Below are 19,227 nucleotides of genomic sequence, written 5' to 3' on the forward strand. Positions count from 1 at the left end.
CTGTTGCTCTGTAACATATACCAAGCTTTTTATTAATTTATTACAGCCATGCCTTGTATGGCTGGTAGAGATGGGTGTTGCACGATGTAAAAATACACTACGGAAAGAAATTTGTGGTCTGTGCATCAGCCATGTTTGGGGCAGGCTCATGGACTGACAGTAATGCATGAAACATTTTTGAATTAATCATGCCTGACAATACCTTAACTGGTGCACTAGATTTTGCACTTTATTTTTTTGTATTATTATTTTATTTTATTTTTTCTGGTAGAGACAGATGCCCCACCGATGCAGTACTGATTTTGGGAGAAGCGCTGAACAAGGAGTCATTCACACCTCTTTTTCTCTCTGTGAAGGGGTTTGAAAATAAATTAGTTGGGAGGATGTGAATCCTACCCAAGAAATAACCCCAAAACTCCTGTCAGGCCAAACGCACAGTTTCAATAATTTGAACCTGGGCCCAACCCATGGTAGCTATGACACAGAGCAGACAGGCTTAACTTAAAAAGTTTTTAGGAACACTAAAACAGACAAAAAGTAAAAACACAACAAACTAAAAATCCCAGAACCAATTTCTAGAAAGTAAGAAAAATATAATAAAAAAAATTACATCAAAATGACTAAAATCAACAAGGGGGACAAAACATATGAATTTGTAACATTTGAAGCCAAAAAGCACCAATAATAATTAAAGAACTAATCAGAGCTCACTGTTCATGGTTGATCTGGACCGAGGCACAATTTCATGCTGACTGCAATTGAATGATGGTCAGATACATCAAGTAGGTCACGTCACCCTAGTCAAAGGGCCTGATTTAGAGTTTGGCTAACAGGGTTCTCCATCGCAAACATGATGAGGTACCCTGCCCACCAAACCCTTGATCTGGCCACTTCATTTAGAGCCAGGCAGACCTTAAGCCAACAGCTGCCTCACTGATGGAAAGCCTCCTCCCACATCCTGACAGAGTAAGGGCTGTTAAAGGAAGGAAATTACACCACCCACTATATTTAGGATGAAGGTGTTTTTTTTTTTTGTTCTGTCTGTGACCGCCACAAAAAAACGTAGTGGTGAGGGAATGAAAAAAATAATGACCCCCACACTCTGTTAGATAACTCCCAGGATATGCGGGTCATTATGCTTTTTTGTTTTTTTGCAATAGACTATCCCATCCTTTAAACTTTAAGGGATCGAACCACAAAGGAAAACTTACACTTTTGTGTAAGTTTACAATTTTTTTGGTATTCACAAACTACAAGTTTAATTACACTGATAGTAATTAAATGACTGCAGAGACTCCACTGTTGGGGCAGAGAACTCTGCACATTAAAAGATAGGCTTGTTCTATCTTTTTATGTGTGGAGTCTCCACAGTCATAAAATTACTCTTAGCAAATTGAAACCCATAGTTCGTGAATGCCCAAAAAAATATCTTTACACAAAAGTGCAAGTTTACCTTTGTGAATCAGGCCCTATATCAGAGCTTTAGTTTCCATTTTGGAGCTCAATGTCTTCCAGCCAGACAAGGCTGAAGCTGGTTCTAATGAAGCCCTTCCAAAATCAGATGTCGCAAGATCCTTCTGAAGCTCTGAAGGTCTTTTTAACCTTGCTGGGAAGTTCCTTTTAGCCACTTCGAAGGCTCCCAGGACCTCAGGGGCATTAGTTAGGGACCAAGATACTCTCCGAAGAGGCCACCACCAAGAACCAATCCAGTTTCAGTAAAAACTGGGCAACTGATCAGTACAGGAAAAATGCTTCTTGCTGCTTTTGATCTCCCTGTAGCCACACAGGAGGTCAGCCAAATGATTCTGGATGTCCACTTCTTAGTCCTTGATGTAAGTGGGACCACGTTCAACCTGTCAAGTATCCACACAGGTCCAGAAAGTGTTCTGAGGAACCGTATGTGAGGTGCTTTTTTTTTTTTTTTTTTTTACTTCGGGCATGGGTAACTCAAGGCCATTCCCTGCTCAATGGGCAAAATGGTTCCAAGGGCAAACCTTCCCTCTTTTGCATTACATCCTGTTTGCCTCACTTGCTACTATTTCACACTGACTTATTCTCAGTAAAATCCATCACTGTATGTTCTTTCTGCCCCTGGTTGGAGCTTGTGGTATACCTCAAGGTGTGGTGAAGATAATTCAGATTCCCCAGACACCCAACCACTCACACTGGCTCTGAGGCCAGCTTCCTCCTCCACTGAGACTAATGCCAAGATGCCAGGAGGTAATGTGTGTTTTTAAAATCAAACGGTCTCTCTTCTCCAGGCTTCCCTTAATACTAGTTTATACAAGTATAGGTCTCCCCTTGTCCTTTTTAAGTTAATGAAGTTGCTGGACAAACTTATTAACGAAGCACTAACAGGGCAGCTGAAGGCAGGCTAATGTCAATTAGCCAGCAGGAACTTCAGGTAGAGAAAGGATAACTTTTCCTAAGACGTAGGATTCACATGTTGACCAAGTTTTAGGGGTAAGAACACACACAATAGAGTCAGCAGTATCCCAGTGTGCAGAGTTCAAAATCCAGCAGCATCAGTCCACAAAAAGGGGGTCCCCAAGCAAATAAGGGCATTTTCTCACAAACAGAAGTTTAAATTGACTAGTTTTAGATGAACACTGTCAGTTTTCAGGTAAGATCGATAAATGTGTTGCCTAGTTGTAATGTCCAACTTTCAATTTCAATTGATTGTATAAGTGGTTTACAGTAACATTTTTGCTATATTTAATTGTTATTTTTATTTAATTTCAAATGTTTCACACATATTTACTTCTCGATTTCTAATGAGATTCAGTATGTCTTTGCAACACACACATCTAAAACTGACGTGTATAATGTTCAGTTCCACTATTCTGCTTTTCTCATAAAAAATGTTTTAAATCCATGATGAGCAAATCCCCTGGTAACTAAGGTCCTGTTTTTGAATTGCATTGTTTCAAAGGATAAGAAATAAACAGCGCCATATTCATTAAGATATGGCAGTGTTTTTCTATGTCCCAATGCTGGAGCACTTTAGGCTACTATAAGCAAAGACAAGCACCCTTTGATCACAGAGCAAGGGTGAGCGCTTTCTGTCAAGCATAAACTCTGTATTAGAAGGAAACTGTTCCAGTACAAACACTATGCCTTAATGCTTTCCCACTTTGAAAGTGTGCTGTATAGTAGAGCACACATGCAAAGTTGGGAAATTACTGAGACTTTTGAAAGTTGGTCGTCTGTGCGACTACCTCGAGTAGACCTCATGTTTTGGTACAAATACCTATCTTTCAAAGTTATTAGTTAGGGATTTGGGTCTACGTCCATGAGTGGTTGTATGAATACCCTCTTTGTACTTTGAGCTACTTTAGGCAACTTTCTAATCTAAATAATGAATCGTGTTGGAAAGTAAAGCCCATCACAATACTTTGCACTGGGTTTGTGTCACCATGATCACACAAAACTATTGCAAAGTGTAGTACATTTGGGTCCAAGAGTGTAATAACTCTCAGAGAGACAGTAGTATTCATTACCTCTTTTTTACACATGAGTAGGAAGGATGAAAACACGTGATGTTTCTTCTGCCTCCCTTAGGATTAAGGAACAATTACACCTGTGTGCCTGAATGAAGACCTTTTCCGCTCCTGATTCCTTTTCCACAATCTTCATGATAGGCTTCATGAACCAGTATCTCTTACTAAAGATGGACCCGCTTAAGGGCAAGAGTAAAGGATGACGAAAAGGACATCAGTGAACAACTTACTATTTATAAGCACTAGTTCTAATGTAGGCGTATAGTTCTCTCTTTCCTTAAAGCAAATGGACCTAGACTTAAAGCACTTTGCACTGGTACGATCAACTTAATTGAACTCCCACTTTGCATGCTGAGAAATCAGCCTCATTCTGCCACTCAGGTTTGAAGGATTTGATTTTTTAATGCGCAAAGTGTTCTTGCAAATGTGGAAATTCCACCAATATGGTGGAGTTTCTGCATTTCTAAATTTAGTTTGTAGGGATGATTTGTGGAATGCTCTAGAAACCTGAAACTTCTGCTCCCTTTGCCTCCAAAAAGACAGTTTCCCTCTGGCTCATTATCTTTCCTGGTACATCATTAATCTACTGCCTGCTACCCATTTAGAGATACAATTGATCTTATATGAAGAAAACACAACTCATAACCCATCATTAATAGCGAGGCGCAGCAGCCAGGCTTTTGTCGTGCTGTTTTTTCATTATTTCATTTCACCCCCTGGTGTTTTAATTATTCAGACACTTTACACTTTCGAGAGGAGTCAATAACGTGGAAAAGGGCGGGAGTGGGTAAGTATATTAGACAGGAGGAGGGAGCCAGTAGAAAATCACATCCACAAGAAGGAAAAAGATATAAGTGGTTTTGACAGTATGACTTGTAGTTGCCAGAGGATATATAATTAGCAGAAATGAGAGAAAAGCAATATATACCCCATTACACTGTAAACATATTTTGGTCTGTTACATGTCATATGTATTCCTCACTTACAACACAATATGAGGAGTGGAAGTCAAGGGGAAATATGCATTTAAAACAAATCCCTGCAAAAGTACTTTGTTAAGGTTCAGTTAAGGTCAACCGGTAGGAATACTCACTACAAAACCTAAAAAGACTTGAAATAGATAAGTTAAAGTATTACCTCAACCTTAATTTCCTCCTCCTTCATTTTTTGCAGAGCATACAAATCTTATGTAAATAGGAGGGCTTCCTTTATAGTTTCATTGAGTGACAGCAGAGCTACTGCCCCAGCAAACTTACTGTTACCCCAGCTCATTTAGAGTCAATGGCAGTACCTGATTTCGGGTGGAGAAGACTCTGCTGGCTCTGATATCAGAAACCCATAAAATGGCAGCTCGTCAAATACTGAACTGCTGGATCACAGTGGTGGTAATCTCAACCTATAAGAGGGCGGGGTGAGTGTCACTAGATTGCCCTGCCCTGGCTTTCCATGTGGGTGTAGTTGTCCTGGGCAGGTACCACAAACTATGGCCCAATGCACCAGGAGAAACTCTCTGGGCACTAGGGAATCTGAGGCCCATATTTATCATTTTTTTAGCGCCCCATTTGCACCACTTTTTGATGCAAAAGAGGCACAAATTTAGAAAATACAGTTGTATTTTGTAAGTTTGCGCCTCTTTTGCGTCAAATAATTACGCAAATGCAGCGCTAAAAAAGTATAAATATGGGCCTGAGTTTCTATTACAGACCCAACTCTCCCTTTGGGTATTTTTTTTAGTAAAACAAAAAGTCAAAGCAGAGCAGGGGAGGAGCATGATACCCTCTGGGCATTCATCAGTGACTTCAGTACACCCACAGAACCAGCAGTTGCAGCAAAGGCAGAGATCCTGCCGGAGAGGTGTGATTGATGTGGTGACAAACTAAGCAAGCACTTGCAAAGCCAAGAGTCCCCACATATATAAGAGCTATTGGCTTTGTTAATGTGTTTTTACCATGTTGTACACCAGTATGGCCGCTGTTCAGAGGCTAAAAGGTTAGTGGCATGGAGTGTCCTAGAGTGAAGTGGGTGGAGTAGAATGTTGTAGACTGGATTTTTTGGAGTGGATTGTTGTAGAGTGGGGTATGGGGAGTAGATAGTGGTAGTGATGAGTAGAGGGGAGTAGAGTTCAGTAGTTCATTGGCAGAACATGTTGAAGAGTGCAGTGTTGTAAAGTGCAGTGTGATAGAATGCAGTGTTGCAGAGTGGAGTAAAGTAGATTGGAGTGGCGTAGAGTGGAGTGGGGTAGAGTGGAGTGAGGTGGAGTAGGGTGGAGAGGTTTGGAATGGATTAAAGGAGTAGGGGTGCATTAGATTTGAGTAGATTGGTCTGGATTGGATTGGGGTAGAATGGCTTGGATTGAGTGGAGTGGGGTGAAGTGGAGTAGGTGGACTGGATGGGGTGGATTGAACTGGGGTGGTTTGAAATGGGCTGAGGTGGATTGGAGTTGGGTGGATTGGAGTGGGTTGGATTAGATTTGTTTGGGTTGGGTGGATTGGATTGAAGCAATAGGACTGTTTGGTGTGAATTGGGATGGGGTGATTGGATTAGGGTAGAGTGGTTTGGCGTGTTGGAGTGGGGTGAATTAGAGTGGAGTGGATTGGAGTAGACTATCCAGAGTGGAGTGGAGTGTAATTTATTGAGTCGGGTAGATTGGATTGGAATGGGGTGGACTGGAGTGGAATGAACTGGACTAGAGTGGGATGGATTGGATTGGAATGGGTTGGATTGGAGTGGAGTGGAATGGAGTGGGGTCGATTGGAGTGTGGTGGGCTGGATGGATGGAATTGAGTGGGGTGTACTGAATTGATGGGGTCGATTGGATTGGGATAGAGTGGAGTGGGATGTAATGGAGCAGAGTAGGGTGAAATGGAGTCCAGTGTGGTGGATTGGAGTGGGGTGGGGTGGGGTGGATTAGATTGTATTGGGGGTGGGTTGGATTGTATTGGGGTGGAGTGGAGTGAAGTGGGGTGGATTGGAATGGGGTGGATTGCATTAAGGTGGGTGGGTTGAGTGGGGTGAAATGGATTGTGTGGTTTGGATTTGATTGGAGGGGTAGACTGGAGTAGGGTGGAATGGAATGAGGTTGAGTGGGTTGGGGTCAATTGGAGTGGGGTGGATTGGATTGGATTGGCATGGCAAATAGTAGACTGGGGTGGAGTAGATTGAATTGCAGTGGGGTAGAATGGATTGGAATAAAGAGGATTTGATTGAGTGGGGCAGGCTGGCTTGGGGTGAATTGGGTTGTGTGGATTCTTCTGGGGTGGGATGGATTGGATTGAGGTGGATTGTATTAGAGTGGGTGGGGTGGATTGAGTTGGATTGGAGTAGGGTATATTGGATTTGGCTGGATTGGGGCAGATAGGATTGGTAATGGGTGGATTGGTCTGGTGTGGGGTGGAGTGGTGTGGATTTTGGATTGGAGTAGAGCGCATTGTTTTTTATTGGAGCGGCGCAGATTGGAATGGGGTACATTGTTTTGAATTGGAGTGGGGCAGATTGGAGTGGAACAGATTGTCCTGGATTGGAGTGGAGCAAACTGTTTTGTATTGGAGAGGGGCAGATGGTTTTGGATTGGAGTAGGGCAGATTGTTTTGGATTGGAGTGGGGCAGAGTGTTATGGACTGGGCAGGGCAGATTGATGTGGGGCAGATTGGAATGGGCCTGACTGGAGAAGGGCAGTTTGTTTTGGATTTGAGTGAGTGGATTGTGGAAGATTGGATTGGAAAGGGGTGCTTTAGGAAAGGAATGGGGTGGATTGGATTGAGGTGAGGTGGATTGTATTGGGATGGGGTAGATTGGATTGGAGTGGGTTTGATTGGTGTGGGATGGATTGGATTTGTGTGGGGTGGATTGGAGTGGGGTAGATTTCATTGGGCTGGAGTGTGGTGATTGCAGTGGTGTGAGTGGATATGAGTGGAGTAGGGGGGTTGTGGTGGATTAGTGTTGTGTGGATTGGGATGAAGTAGGTGGTTTGGGGTGAGGTGGATTGGAGTGGGGCAGATTGGAGTGGGGCAGAGTGGAGTGGAACAGTTTGTTTTGAATTGGAGTGTAGCAGATTGTTTTGGATTAAAGTGGAGCAGATTGAAGTGGGGAAGATTGTTGTGGATTGGCATGGGGCAGAATGTTTTGGATTGGAGTGGTGCAGATTGGAGTGCTGAAGATTTAACTGGGGCAAATTGACTTGAAGCGGGGTAGCCTTTTTTAGATAACAGTGGGGCAGATTGAAGTGGGGTGAGTTAGGAGGATTGGAGTGTGGTGGAATGAAGTAGTTTGGAATGGGGGAGTGGTTTTAATTGGAAGGAAGTAGATTGGATTGGTCTGTGGTGGACTGGATTGAGGGGTCGATTGGTGTGGAGTGAGGTGGGATGGATTGAGTGAATTGGAGTGAGGTGAGTTGGAGTGGACGATTATGTGTTAAAGCATCATTTTGGAAATTACACATAAGAAACAAGGTGTCTTCGCAATATTTGCCACAGGATAATAATCCTCATCTTTTGAAAAAAAGAAAAAAAAGACTTGGAAAAATAAAAGAAAGTTAACTATATAAAATAAATCTTTGCAATTGTGGTTGTCCTGCTGGGCACATTGTTGCCAGCCATGTGTCTTCTGTCTGCATGGCACTAAAAGTAAAAAAATAAATAAAAAAATAGTCCCTCAATCATGTAGGGAGCAGTGGTTTGGCTCTGATTAAGTTGAATCAAACAGTGCCTGGTCCCTGCTCCACTGAGAGGAATGGAAATGAGGCTAGGCCTGCTGTGATTAATTACGAGGCTGTAAAAAAAGACTGTCATGCATGCCAACAAATGGTAAGCAAGGGCAAGGTCATAGTCCTTTCTTGTTAACAACAATGTTTCACAACAAGACACATATGCTAGCGGATGCTCTCGCAGGCTCGACCCTTAAAAATGACCCTCAGAATGTGTCAAAGAGTATGTGAGAGTGTGCATTGTTGATGGAGTTAGGCTTGAATTTTTCATTTTGTCCTTTTGTTTTTTGGTATGGTTACATATTGAAATTAATCAAAATGTATGATAATGAGAATATGATTGTGAGCTGAAGTAGTTTCATACTACATTCTTAAAAACACCGTATGGGACATTGGATGGTGGTAGTTATTTTTCCATTTAAATTGTTTGATTCAGTCTAGGTAATATCATTTATGATAATGTTACTAATAATAAAGATGATATACGGGGAGATTCTGAGCTAATATTAAATTGGTATCTTAACTGCACTATTCCATTTCCTTTTTTGTCTTATTGTGTTTAGGCAGCATTCCACCATGTCAAACATCACTAAACCTTACCTAAAGATTTGCCACTGAAGTAAGTTTTGTTTTTTTTCACTGGAGAACCCAATACCACAGTGTAAAAAAGTGGATTATTAGTTGGGGTTTTGACTACCCACCACAAAGAATAATCACAAACCTTGTCAGGGGAACCCTTTAAGTCACTAAATTAACTTTAGCTCAAACCCCTGATAGGTATGGCACAGAGCAGATAACTGTAACTTAGGGCAGTGTGTAAAGTATTTCTACAGTACCCAAACAGTAATAATTTAAAATACAAAACAAAAAAAATCCCAAATTTAATTAGAAACGTAGAGTGCAATTCAATATTCAAAATGATAAAAAAAAATGACAAAAATCCAAGAAGGAGATCAAAAGATATGACTTTAAAAAGGAATAGGGTTAAGAAGCACCAAATGCCAGTGACGGTCAATGGTCACCTAAGTAACCTTTGCACACTTTAGGGCTGGCTGCAATGGAGCATGGATTACGTACACCAAGACGTTTATCTAGGTCAATTATTTTATCTTCTTTCTTAGTACTTTAAGTCCCAATGCACAACAGGAGTGCACCTCTAAAACCGCCAGGACTTGAGGAGAAGCTCTTAGAGATTCACAGAGCGGCTGGCAGAGGCCAATCTCATGTTCCAGGTCCAGTTGCTACTAATCACCTGGTCACATCCAGCAAAAGGCCTATTGTAGCTTGAACAGGAGGTCAGCCTTATGTCCTTTTGAGTCCACTTCTTTGTGCTGGCTACAAGAGGGTACAGGTCCAGTTCTTTAGGGCTTGCAGCAGATTTACTCTTCGCTTCTTCCTCAGGTCCAGAAGTGTTCTGAAGTGGGTGCCTAGAGATGCTGCATGATCCCTGGCATGAACTAGTGAGAGGAAGTGGGAATATAAAGGTCCCTGGAGCAACTCTGTTCACTTTGGGAATTTTCAAGATGGCAAACATCTTCAGTACACTAAACGTGGGATTTGAGGGTTACGGTGTGGCTGCAGAGAATACCTGAGTAATGCTAGAATCACTCCACATCTAACACTAAAATCCACTTTGAAGCAACCATTGTGCCTCCAACAAACATAGAAAAAGAAGTCTGGTAAGACAAAAGCAGGGTTTTCCAGCAACCAGACAGTTCATATATAAGGCTTGTCTTTACATCCTATTCCCTAAAAGTGCACCCCAAGTGTTATGTATGAAACCATCAGACCTGCCAAGCAGGACTTGATACTTAAGGAAGATTTGACAATGTAAGGTAAAAAAGGATGTTCACAGCCCCCACCCTTCTGCTGAGTTCAAAGAAGTCATCCTTAACCATTCAGGTTGACTTTCCTTTTACAGTGACCTATTGGGTAGCTCTAGGGAGGGATTTTACACCTCATTCAGGCTACATATAGGCTCAGAGAAGCTGGAGACTTCATGTGAATGAGCACCCAGGAGCTTCAGGTAGGTAATAGGTAACTTTCTTAAAGTTATTTTTCCTTAATTTAATATTTATTAAAAATAAGATTTCACCACTGAAATTGATGTTTAATAAATTTAAATTGCTGCATAATTGTTTTTTCTAGCTAGTCCTATTTCCAGGGTAAAATATTAGGATTGTATTTAGGCCTAGGCAGAGATACATTCATGTCGGAGTAATCTGAGTAATTTTGGTAATTTCACATCACTCTTTAATGCAGAATTACTGATAATAATGTGATTATGCCCACATAATCTAGATTAATTTGGGAAGAAAAGTGATACTGCAAGGTGGTTACTCACTCTGACTGTGCCCTGGGCACTGCTAACTAGTCCCAGGATCAGTACTCTGTGTAAAATGAATTATGCAAATTAGGCTAATTATAATTTACTGTACCAACATACCGATACGGCCCAAGTACATGGTAGGGCATGTAGGTTTAGGGACCCCAGAATAGATAGTACAACCATAGGTGCACTGCTGTGGTGTCCAGTGACATTTTAAAGGTAGGTCTGCATTGCTGGCTGCTTTTCATTTAAACTTAACCCCCAAATTCGACTTTGGAATTAAAAGTACTTCCAAAGTCCTTAATTTTACATATAAGTCACCCCTAAGGTCTGCCCTAATCACCCCCAGTGTTTTGGCGCAGTGTAAGTATAAGCAGGGACTTTATAAAAGATGTTCTATAAGCCGTGGTGAGGGAAAAACAGCCAAGTACACTTTTCCCCATTATAGTCAATGGGCCCTATAGGCCAACATGGAGAGACTTTGGGGGTGATTCTGACTTTGGAGGAGGTGTTAATCCGTCCCAAAAGTGACGGAAAAGTGACGGATTTACCACCAGCCGTATTACGAGTCCATTATATCCTATGGAACTCGTAATACGGCTGGTGGTAGATCTGTCACTTTTCCGTCACTTTTGGGACGGATTAACACTCCTCCAAAGTCAGAATCACCCCCTTTATTTTAAAATAATAAAGTCTTATTTTTCATAGGATTGAGCTAAATATAGAAAGTTCGGTATCAAATTAAATGTTCTAATAAATCCAACAACTTGTCATTGTTAAATTTTCATATAACTAACTTAGAGAAAGTGGTTTAGAACTCTTTCTGAAAGTTACCAACTTCAGCTCTGTAGTGCCCTTTCCTGATTGGTCAGCCTCTGGCAACCTGAGCCAGGCTGCCTTGATGAGGTGTGAAGTGGCCTGGGCTGAAACAAAGGAAGCATCTGGTGGGCAGTGAACTGCTACAGCAGATGACAGAACACATTGGGGAAGAGTAGCCAAACTAGCCTTCAAGGAGGGAAAGCCACTTGGGACAGAAACTGGATCTCCACATTTCCTTCAACCCCAGACAGCTAGGAGCCCCATTATTAGATTAAGAGAGGGGCTGGAAAGGGGTGTGTTAAGAGAAACTTAGCCACACCAGCGGGTGGACTCAGCCACATCTAAACTATAAGATTGGATTTTTTCCATCTTGGATTTTGGAAGAATGTTGATCCCTGGGATAGAGTATTGCCACATATCCCAGGAAGTGGTCACTGAAGAGGGTGGTGACCTGCACTTCATTGGACAGGAGCATCCACCTGCTTTCCACCCCAAGGAGCAAGAATAAATATGGCAGAGCTGTCCCACACTTCAGATCCCTGCTGCAAGAAGATACAAGAAAAAGAAGGACTGTTCTGCTGGGCCCCTGACCTTCACCTAGACACTATATCCACAAGGACTGCACCAGCTGCACACTTTTGGCTTCAAAAAGAAGAGGACTTTGCTTTGCTTTTGCAACTCCAGGAGATGACTTCCTGTGAGCAACATGTCCAAAGGAGCTAACCAGAGTCCCCTGCCTCAAATCCTGCACGAAGAGCCCATTTGACCAGTGTTCAGTGTCCGTTTGAGGATTCTGACCTTTGCATTTTGGGAACTGTAGTGCCAATCTCCAAGGAGCAACTCAGAGCTTCTGGAACCTTGGAGTAGGTATGTGGACACTTTGAGGACCAAAAATGTATTTATGGAATAAGATCCATGAGTTTGGAGAAGTTTGGAGCAAATTTGGAAAAAAGCTCCATAAGTGGACCAACCCAATGTCAAGAGTGAAGCCGGCCAAAGTCAACCTGACCTGACCTGAATTTCAGGTTCATCCTGCGGAAAAGCTCTGGACCCCAGAATTCCAGAATTTGACCAGGGGCTTGCAGAAAGGCTATCTGACGACATCACATCGAAATCAGCTTGCTGAGGAGGACAACCCGATGACGTTGAAGAATAGCTCCAAAAACGTTTCTAAGTCTGAAGGTAAAATTTTGACCGGGGCATCCCGCGCAGTGTGTCCGAAGAGGGTTTCACCGTGGGCAGCCTCAACTTGTGACTTTGCCCTGGTCAGAGGAAATATTCAAGAAATGTTCTAAGTGTGAAGTTAAAACTTTAAACTAAGGCCTCCTGCTCAGTGTAGCTCAGCTGAGCTCCATTGCAGTCTGCCTAAAATGTTCTTTTTGCCCCGGTTAAGTGCATCCAGATGTAGCAGGTGGGCGCATTTGGGTTTAAGGTGTCAGAAAGCTTTTTTTTTCATTAATCTTTAAAAATTCATATCTCTGGTTCCCTATATTTGACTTTTGTCATTTGGTGTCATTTTAAAGATAAAAATATTTTCTATTTCTATAAAGTGGTGTTGGATTTTTATTGTGTGTTGTGTTTACCTTTTTTACTGTTTTGTTGATATTAAATGCTTTACACGCCTGTCTGTGAAGTTAATACTAACTGCTTGTAGGACATGCCTGAGACCTTGACCTGGCCTAGGGGAGTTTGTGGCTTATTGCTAAGTGTAGGTACCTACCTTACCATACCAATAATACACTTGCGAAATTTAGAGTAATTTAGGGAGAATGTTCTACCACAAGAGCACATATCATGAGTGCGAGCGACTGCTCTTGCTCACTATTTGTGTTCTGTTGCATTTAGCAGTATTTCTTTGTGTCCATTTTACTGCAAGGGTGCACTTTGCACCAAGAAAATAATACTAAATGCTGGAAGTAAGTTAGTTAATAATACCACCTCAGGTGTCCATTTAGCAAATGTGAGGGACTGCTCACACCAGCTTATCATATTTTCTTGTATTTAGAGCAATTTTCTGGCACAAAATGCATCGCTGCATTCATTTTGGATGCCAGGGGTTATTATTGCACTGAGAAGATTGCACTAAATGCTAATTTCTCTTTTTGCGCAAAAATTCCACATAATCTAGCAGATTTTGTGTGTAATTCTGCTTGATTGGCCTACTTGGAATTACACATATTACGCATCACCCTTTATTTTGATCTGTGCTATGGTTTTCTACATAGCACAGATAGGTCTGCCCCAACTATGAGAAATATCTTTTGGGTGCCAGTCACTGTAAGGACATGTTAACACTAAGGGGGTCATTACGACCTCGGCGGTCTTGCAAGAAGACCGCCGAGGCCGCGGGAGACAGAATATCGCCATTGTCGGCGGTATTCCTGGCTCCCTATTATGACATTTCCGCTGGGCCAGCGGAAATGTCACATCAACATTGCTGCCGGCTCGTAATAGTGCTGGCGGCAATGCTGATGTGCAGCGGGTGCAGTAGCACCCGTCACGCATTTCACTGCCCGAAATTCGGGCAGTGAAATGTGCAACGGGGCTATGCCTGGGGGCCCCTGCACTGCCCATGCCAAGTGTATGGGCAGTGCAGGGGCCCCCAGGGGCACGCCAAGTCCCCTTACCGCCAGCCGTTCCATGGCGGTGTTTACCGCCACGGACAGGCTGGCGGTCGGGGACTCATAATCCCCAGGGCAGTGGTGCTTGCACCGCTGCCCTGGGGATTATGACCACCAGGCGGAAACCTGGCGGTAAAGTAGAGGGGCCGGCGGTATGGCCGTGGCTTTTGCGCCACGGTCATAATTGCTGGCGGAACACCGCCAGCCTGTTGGCGGTTTTACCGCCACCTTACCGCCGGCCGCCAGGGTCGTAATGACCCCCTAAATGACTACATATCCTGCTTTTTAATACCATGCACCCTGCCTTATGGGGCACAAGGCCTCCATTTGGGGTGGCTTATTAATGTTTAAAAGGAAGGTTTTGACCTGTCGTAAGGGTTTATTTCGATAGGTCAAATTGCACTTTTTTACACTGCCACAGTCAAGCTACATTGGAAGGCCAGAAGCCACATTTGCACTGCAAATGTAGTGGAAGGCACTATAGGTGATGCAGTCCATTAGTGGCATTCGACTACCAGGCCCTGTGTATGATTTGTACGATACACTAGGGACTTGTAGGCCAGTGAAATATACCAATTCAGAATCTGGCAATTCAACTTTGTTAAAAAGGGGAACACAGGCACTTTACCACTGGATTTCAGGAGTAAAAATAGTATACAGAGTTTTTACAGCCAGAAACAATATAGGGCACAGCAAAGGCAAAAAAAGCTGCCAGCACAGAAAAGGCGGATTTCCTGCACATACAGTTAATGGACCGAGGTCTAACTAAGAATATTTTCCCCAGGTAGGAATGAGCCTTAATATGAGCCGTTGGCAATAACCCTCATAGTTGACTGCAATAAATAATTGTATTGGACCGTTCCAGGAAATAACAGTGTCTGGTGGTAATGATGATCAATGTTTCCAGGTAGCAAGCAACAGCAATATTAGCCACAGGACCTAGTGAACATCAGTGGCCCAGCATTAAAGAACATCAGTGGACCCAAGACCATTAACAAACCTTAAAGTACCCAGTAAGTAACAAGAATTAATATTAGGGCCAGTATTAATAAACTATTATAGGCTCAGTGAGTGATGGTAATCAATAGGCTCATGGTAGTACAGTACCTCAAATGCTACAGAAATTAATAAAGATAAACAGTCCCAGACAATGAGGAGCTGTTATGTGCTTTAAAGTTCATGTTTATTGGTTCCAGTCATAATTGAATGTAAATAACCCTGACAGTGACTATTGATGGACCAGTCAGTAAGTACCCTTAATGTGTCTATGATTAATAAGTAAAACTGGGCCCTGGTAAAAAAGATGACTGGCTTTATGAATTAACGATCATGTTTGGCCCAAGGCATGTGCATGAATAACCCATACCAGCAATAAATATAAAAAACACTTACACAGATGGGACATTAATGGAACAACCAAACAAACTTGAAAGAAAACATAACAATTGCTTTAGAAATAATTAAATAAATACATAATCTATTAGGAAGGAGATGTGGCATAGCAGTTTGGGGAAGCGCACTGTTGCCGGGACACCAGGAGCCAGTTAGAGGGCAGGAGCCCTTTAAATTTCAATCGCGCTCCCGCCGTCGCGGGAAGCGCACTGTTGCCGGGACACCAGGAGCCAGTTAGAGGGCAGGAGCCCTTTAAATTTCAATCGCGCTCCCACCATCGCGGGAAGCGCACTGTTGCCGGGACACCAGGAGCCAGTTAGAGGGCAGGAGCCCTTTAAATTTCAATTGCGCTCCCGCCGCCGCGGGAAGCGCACTGTTGCCGGGACACCAGGAGCCAGTTAGAGGGCATGAGCCCTTTAAATTTCAATCGCGCTCCCGCCGCGCGGGATGCGCGCGGGAGACGTCCACGCGAAGCCCGGGCCAAGTCCTTGCCCGTCATTGCCAGGAACATTGATAAGATAAGGAACATTGATAAGAAGGACAAAGAAGTGTAGATCCATTATAAGGGACGATATAGTCATGGCGCAGAGATTCACAAAAACAGGTCCAACATTAGATCTCATAGGGATAAAATTGACCAGTCAGAATTTAGTCAAGGGCCTTTTGGCACTTGAGGAAAGAATGAGACCGGGTACCTCTTCCCAAATGACACTCGTTCATAGAATTCCTCAATCATTGACAAATCGGTTCCCACAAGAGAGAATCAACACTATAATGGCCCAGTATCCTTGCCCGCAGAGAAGGGATCGAAAGCATAGCCATACTTCAGACATAGATTGACGTGAAGCCCCTGCCGTTGAAGCTCCCGCCGTTGAAGTTGGGAGCGATGACATACCCAACCCGACCCTTATAACACAAAAAATGACTCATTTAATATCCTGGGAGCAGAGCCTAAAACATATTGTAGTGGCTCGCCAAAGGAGAAGTCCCAGCAAGAAATATTTCGTTCATATGAGATTAGGGAAAATCTACCAGAAAATGGGTATGACCATGACTTACCGATTAAGATCCTATCTTGGAATGTGGTAGGCTTGACTCAGAAAACAGCTAATCCTGACTGGTGTAAACTTATAGACCAACACCACATCATTTTATTACAGGAGACATGGGCGCCATCTGTAATAAATAGAGAAGGCTATTGGACCTTCCAGAAGGCTGCACTTCCATCACCATCAGGTAGGGCTTCAGGAGGTCTGATAATTTGGTTAAAACACGATCTGTTCCCAAAAGTAAAAGAGATAGTATCCCCTACAAGGGATTTACTAGCTGTTGCGGTTGAAATCAGTACCGTTAAAGGTCTTGTTAACATAATAATTGTAAACTTATATATTAGACCTGGCACCCAAAGGACCCAGACCGTCCAGATGAGCTCATTAGTAGACTTTTTTAACTGCCTACCTAATGGACGGGGCCTAATTGTTGCGGGCGACTTCAATATGAAATTGAATCACAGAGATGGCAATCAGCAAGAGGGTACTCAACTCACAGACTCATGGGATAGATCAGGGCCGGTACAAATTACATCCAAGAAAGAAGGAGGAGCCTCAGATCTACTAGAAGACCTAATAAAAATTAAGGGATCAAGAATAGTAAATGGGAATACCAGATCAGATAACCCGGCGTCACCTACATATAGGAGAGGCATATACACTAGCCACCTGGACTATGTTTTAGTAAATGACGCCCTCTGGAAATCCCTAACTGACATGATAGTTCTCCCTCGTACTGATAGTGACCATCTAGCCTTAAGCAACTCCTTCTCCACTATCTTATTCAGTTCTAAGACACTGTCAACGTGGACTTCAAATAGTGCCCTCACTAGGACCAATGATCGTAAAAATGTGAAATGGGATCGGGTTGAAAGCGATGTAAATTTCCAGCTAGCGATCTATAGATCAGTTGCAATAACACTTTCTCCCCTGAAACACATAAATATCAAATCGGTAGACTTGGTCTATCTCCACAATACCTTGATCACCCGATTAAAACCTCATTTCCAGACGATAAGGAATCGGTTAGAGACTGTGATTAAAACCCCAAGGTGGTTCTCCAACTCCTGCCATCAAGCTAAGGTACAGTTACTGGGAGCACTTAAAGAAGGGAATTATAGAGAGATAAGGAAGAGCAGGACTGTATATAAAGATGTACTTAAAAACGCAAAAAAAGAATGGGCGAATAGGAATTGGAATAGGATGGTTGTGGCGCTCCAGGAGAAGGATTTTAACCTATTCTGGAAATTAGTGTCAGACAAAAGTAGCCCCCAAGAAATGGAAAGCTACCCTGTTATCCAACCAGAAACGTGGATGACGCACTTTTCAAATATATATAGAAAACCACATACCAATAGTACTAGTACACCCCTATTAAAACCTAACGATCCTGTTGGCAATACCTTAACGTGGGAGAGTATAACACCACCCAAATTTGATCTGGACCTCTTTTCCCTAAAAGAAACAACAGAGGCTCTCCAATCTACACGCAAGGGAAAGGCCCCTGGTCTTGATGGCATCCCAGGAGATCTATATCTCTCCCGTCCAACAACGTGGTCATTGTATCTAAATGCACTTAGTAATGAGATACTGAGGGGGGGAGGACTCCCTACTACATGGCAAGGAGCAGTCATAGTCCCTATCTACAAGAAAGGGTGAAGGGAACAACCCAACAACTATAGGCCTATCAGTCTTATTGATGTTAGCCAAAAGATCTTTACTAAGCAAGTGCTGAACAGACTACAGACATGGATAGAGGATTCCCAAATTCTCTCCGAATTTCAGGGAGGCTTTAGAAGAGGGGTGAGCACAATAGACCAGACATTTAGATTTAACCTCCTTTGTTGGAAATACCTGTCACTCAATAAAAACCAATTGTATGTAGCTTTTATCGATTTAAAAGCTGCCTTTGACATGGTACCTCGGGACACATTATGGGAAGTTATGGAGAGTTATCATCCCAATAGCGAACTACTAAGACTGATTAGATATCTACATGAAGGGACTTATGCTCACGTACGTTGGTCAGATAGTGGCGACCTAACGGAAGCCATACCCGTCAATAGAGGGGTTAGGCAGGGTTGCATCTTGGCACCAACATTGTTTAATCTCTACATAAACGGTGCTGCGGACCAATTGTTACACTGTAATCATGATGCCCCAAGATTAGCTGGAACCCCGATCCCTATTTTAATGTTTGCCGATGACACTTTACTAATCTCAAGAACACCTATGGGCTTGCAAAATGAATTGGACACTTTTTATAATTTCTGCTCCAACAGAGGCCTTGAAATTAATCCAACAAAATCTAAGTTCATGGCTTTGAACCCACATAAACTATTCAGGGGAAAAATGACGATAGCAGGCCAACCAGTGGAGAGAGTCAGACAATTTGATTATTTGGGGATTAGGCTAAGTGACGACCAACGCTGGTCGGCACAGATTAAGAAGAGTCTGACAGCACTTAGGCACAGGTCTATAGTGATAGCTAGAAAAATAGCTAATACTTGTGAAGGGGAGATAACACCTGCAATCACTGTCTACAAAGCAGTGGCAGTAACGGCCTCAATTTATGGTGCTGAGCTTTGGGGACACACCAACTCTAGGTGTCTGACTACGGTAGAAAACCGGTTTATTCGGAACTTCCTGAAGTTGCCGATGAGCACCCCTCTCACTCCGCTCAGATTTGACTTAGCCCTAAACGAAATACACAATGAAATTGCATTAAGACCTATAATGTATTGGATTCGTCTTTGGACCTCAGAGGGCCGGTCCACTCTTCATACAGCACTAGATGAATTTCTCGCAAATGACA

The sequence above is a fragment of the Pleurodeles waltl genome, chromosome 6 (assembly GCF_031143425.1).
Source record: "Pleurodeles waltl isolate 20211129_DDA chromosome 6, aPleWal1.hap1.20221129, whole genome shotgun sequence".
Lineage (NCBI taxonomy): Eukaryota > Metazoa > Chordata > Amphibia > Caudata > Salamandridae > Pleurodeles > Pleurodeles waltl.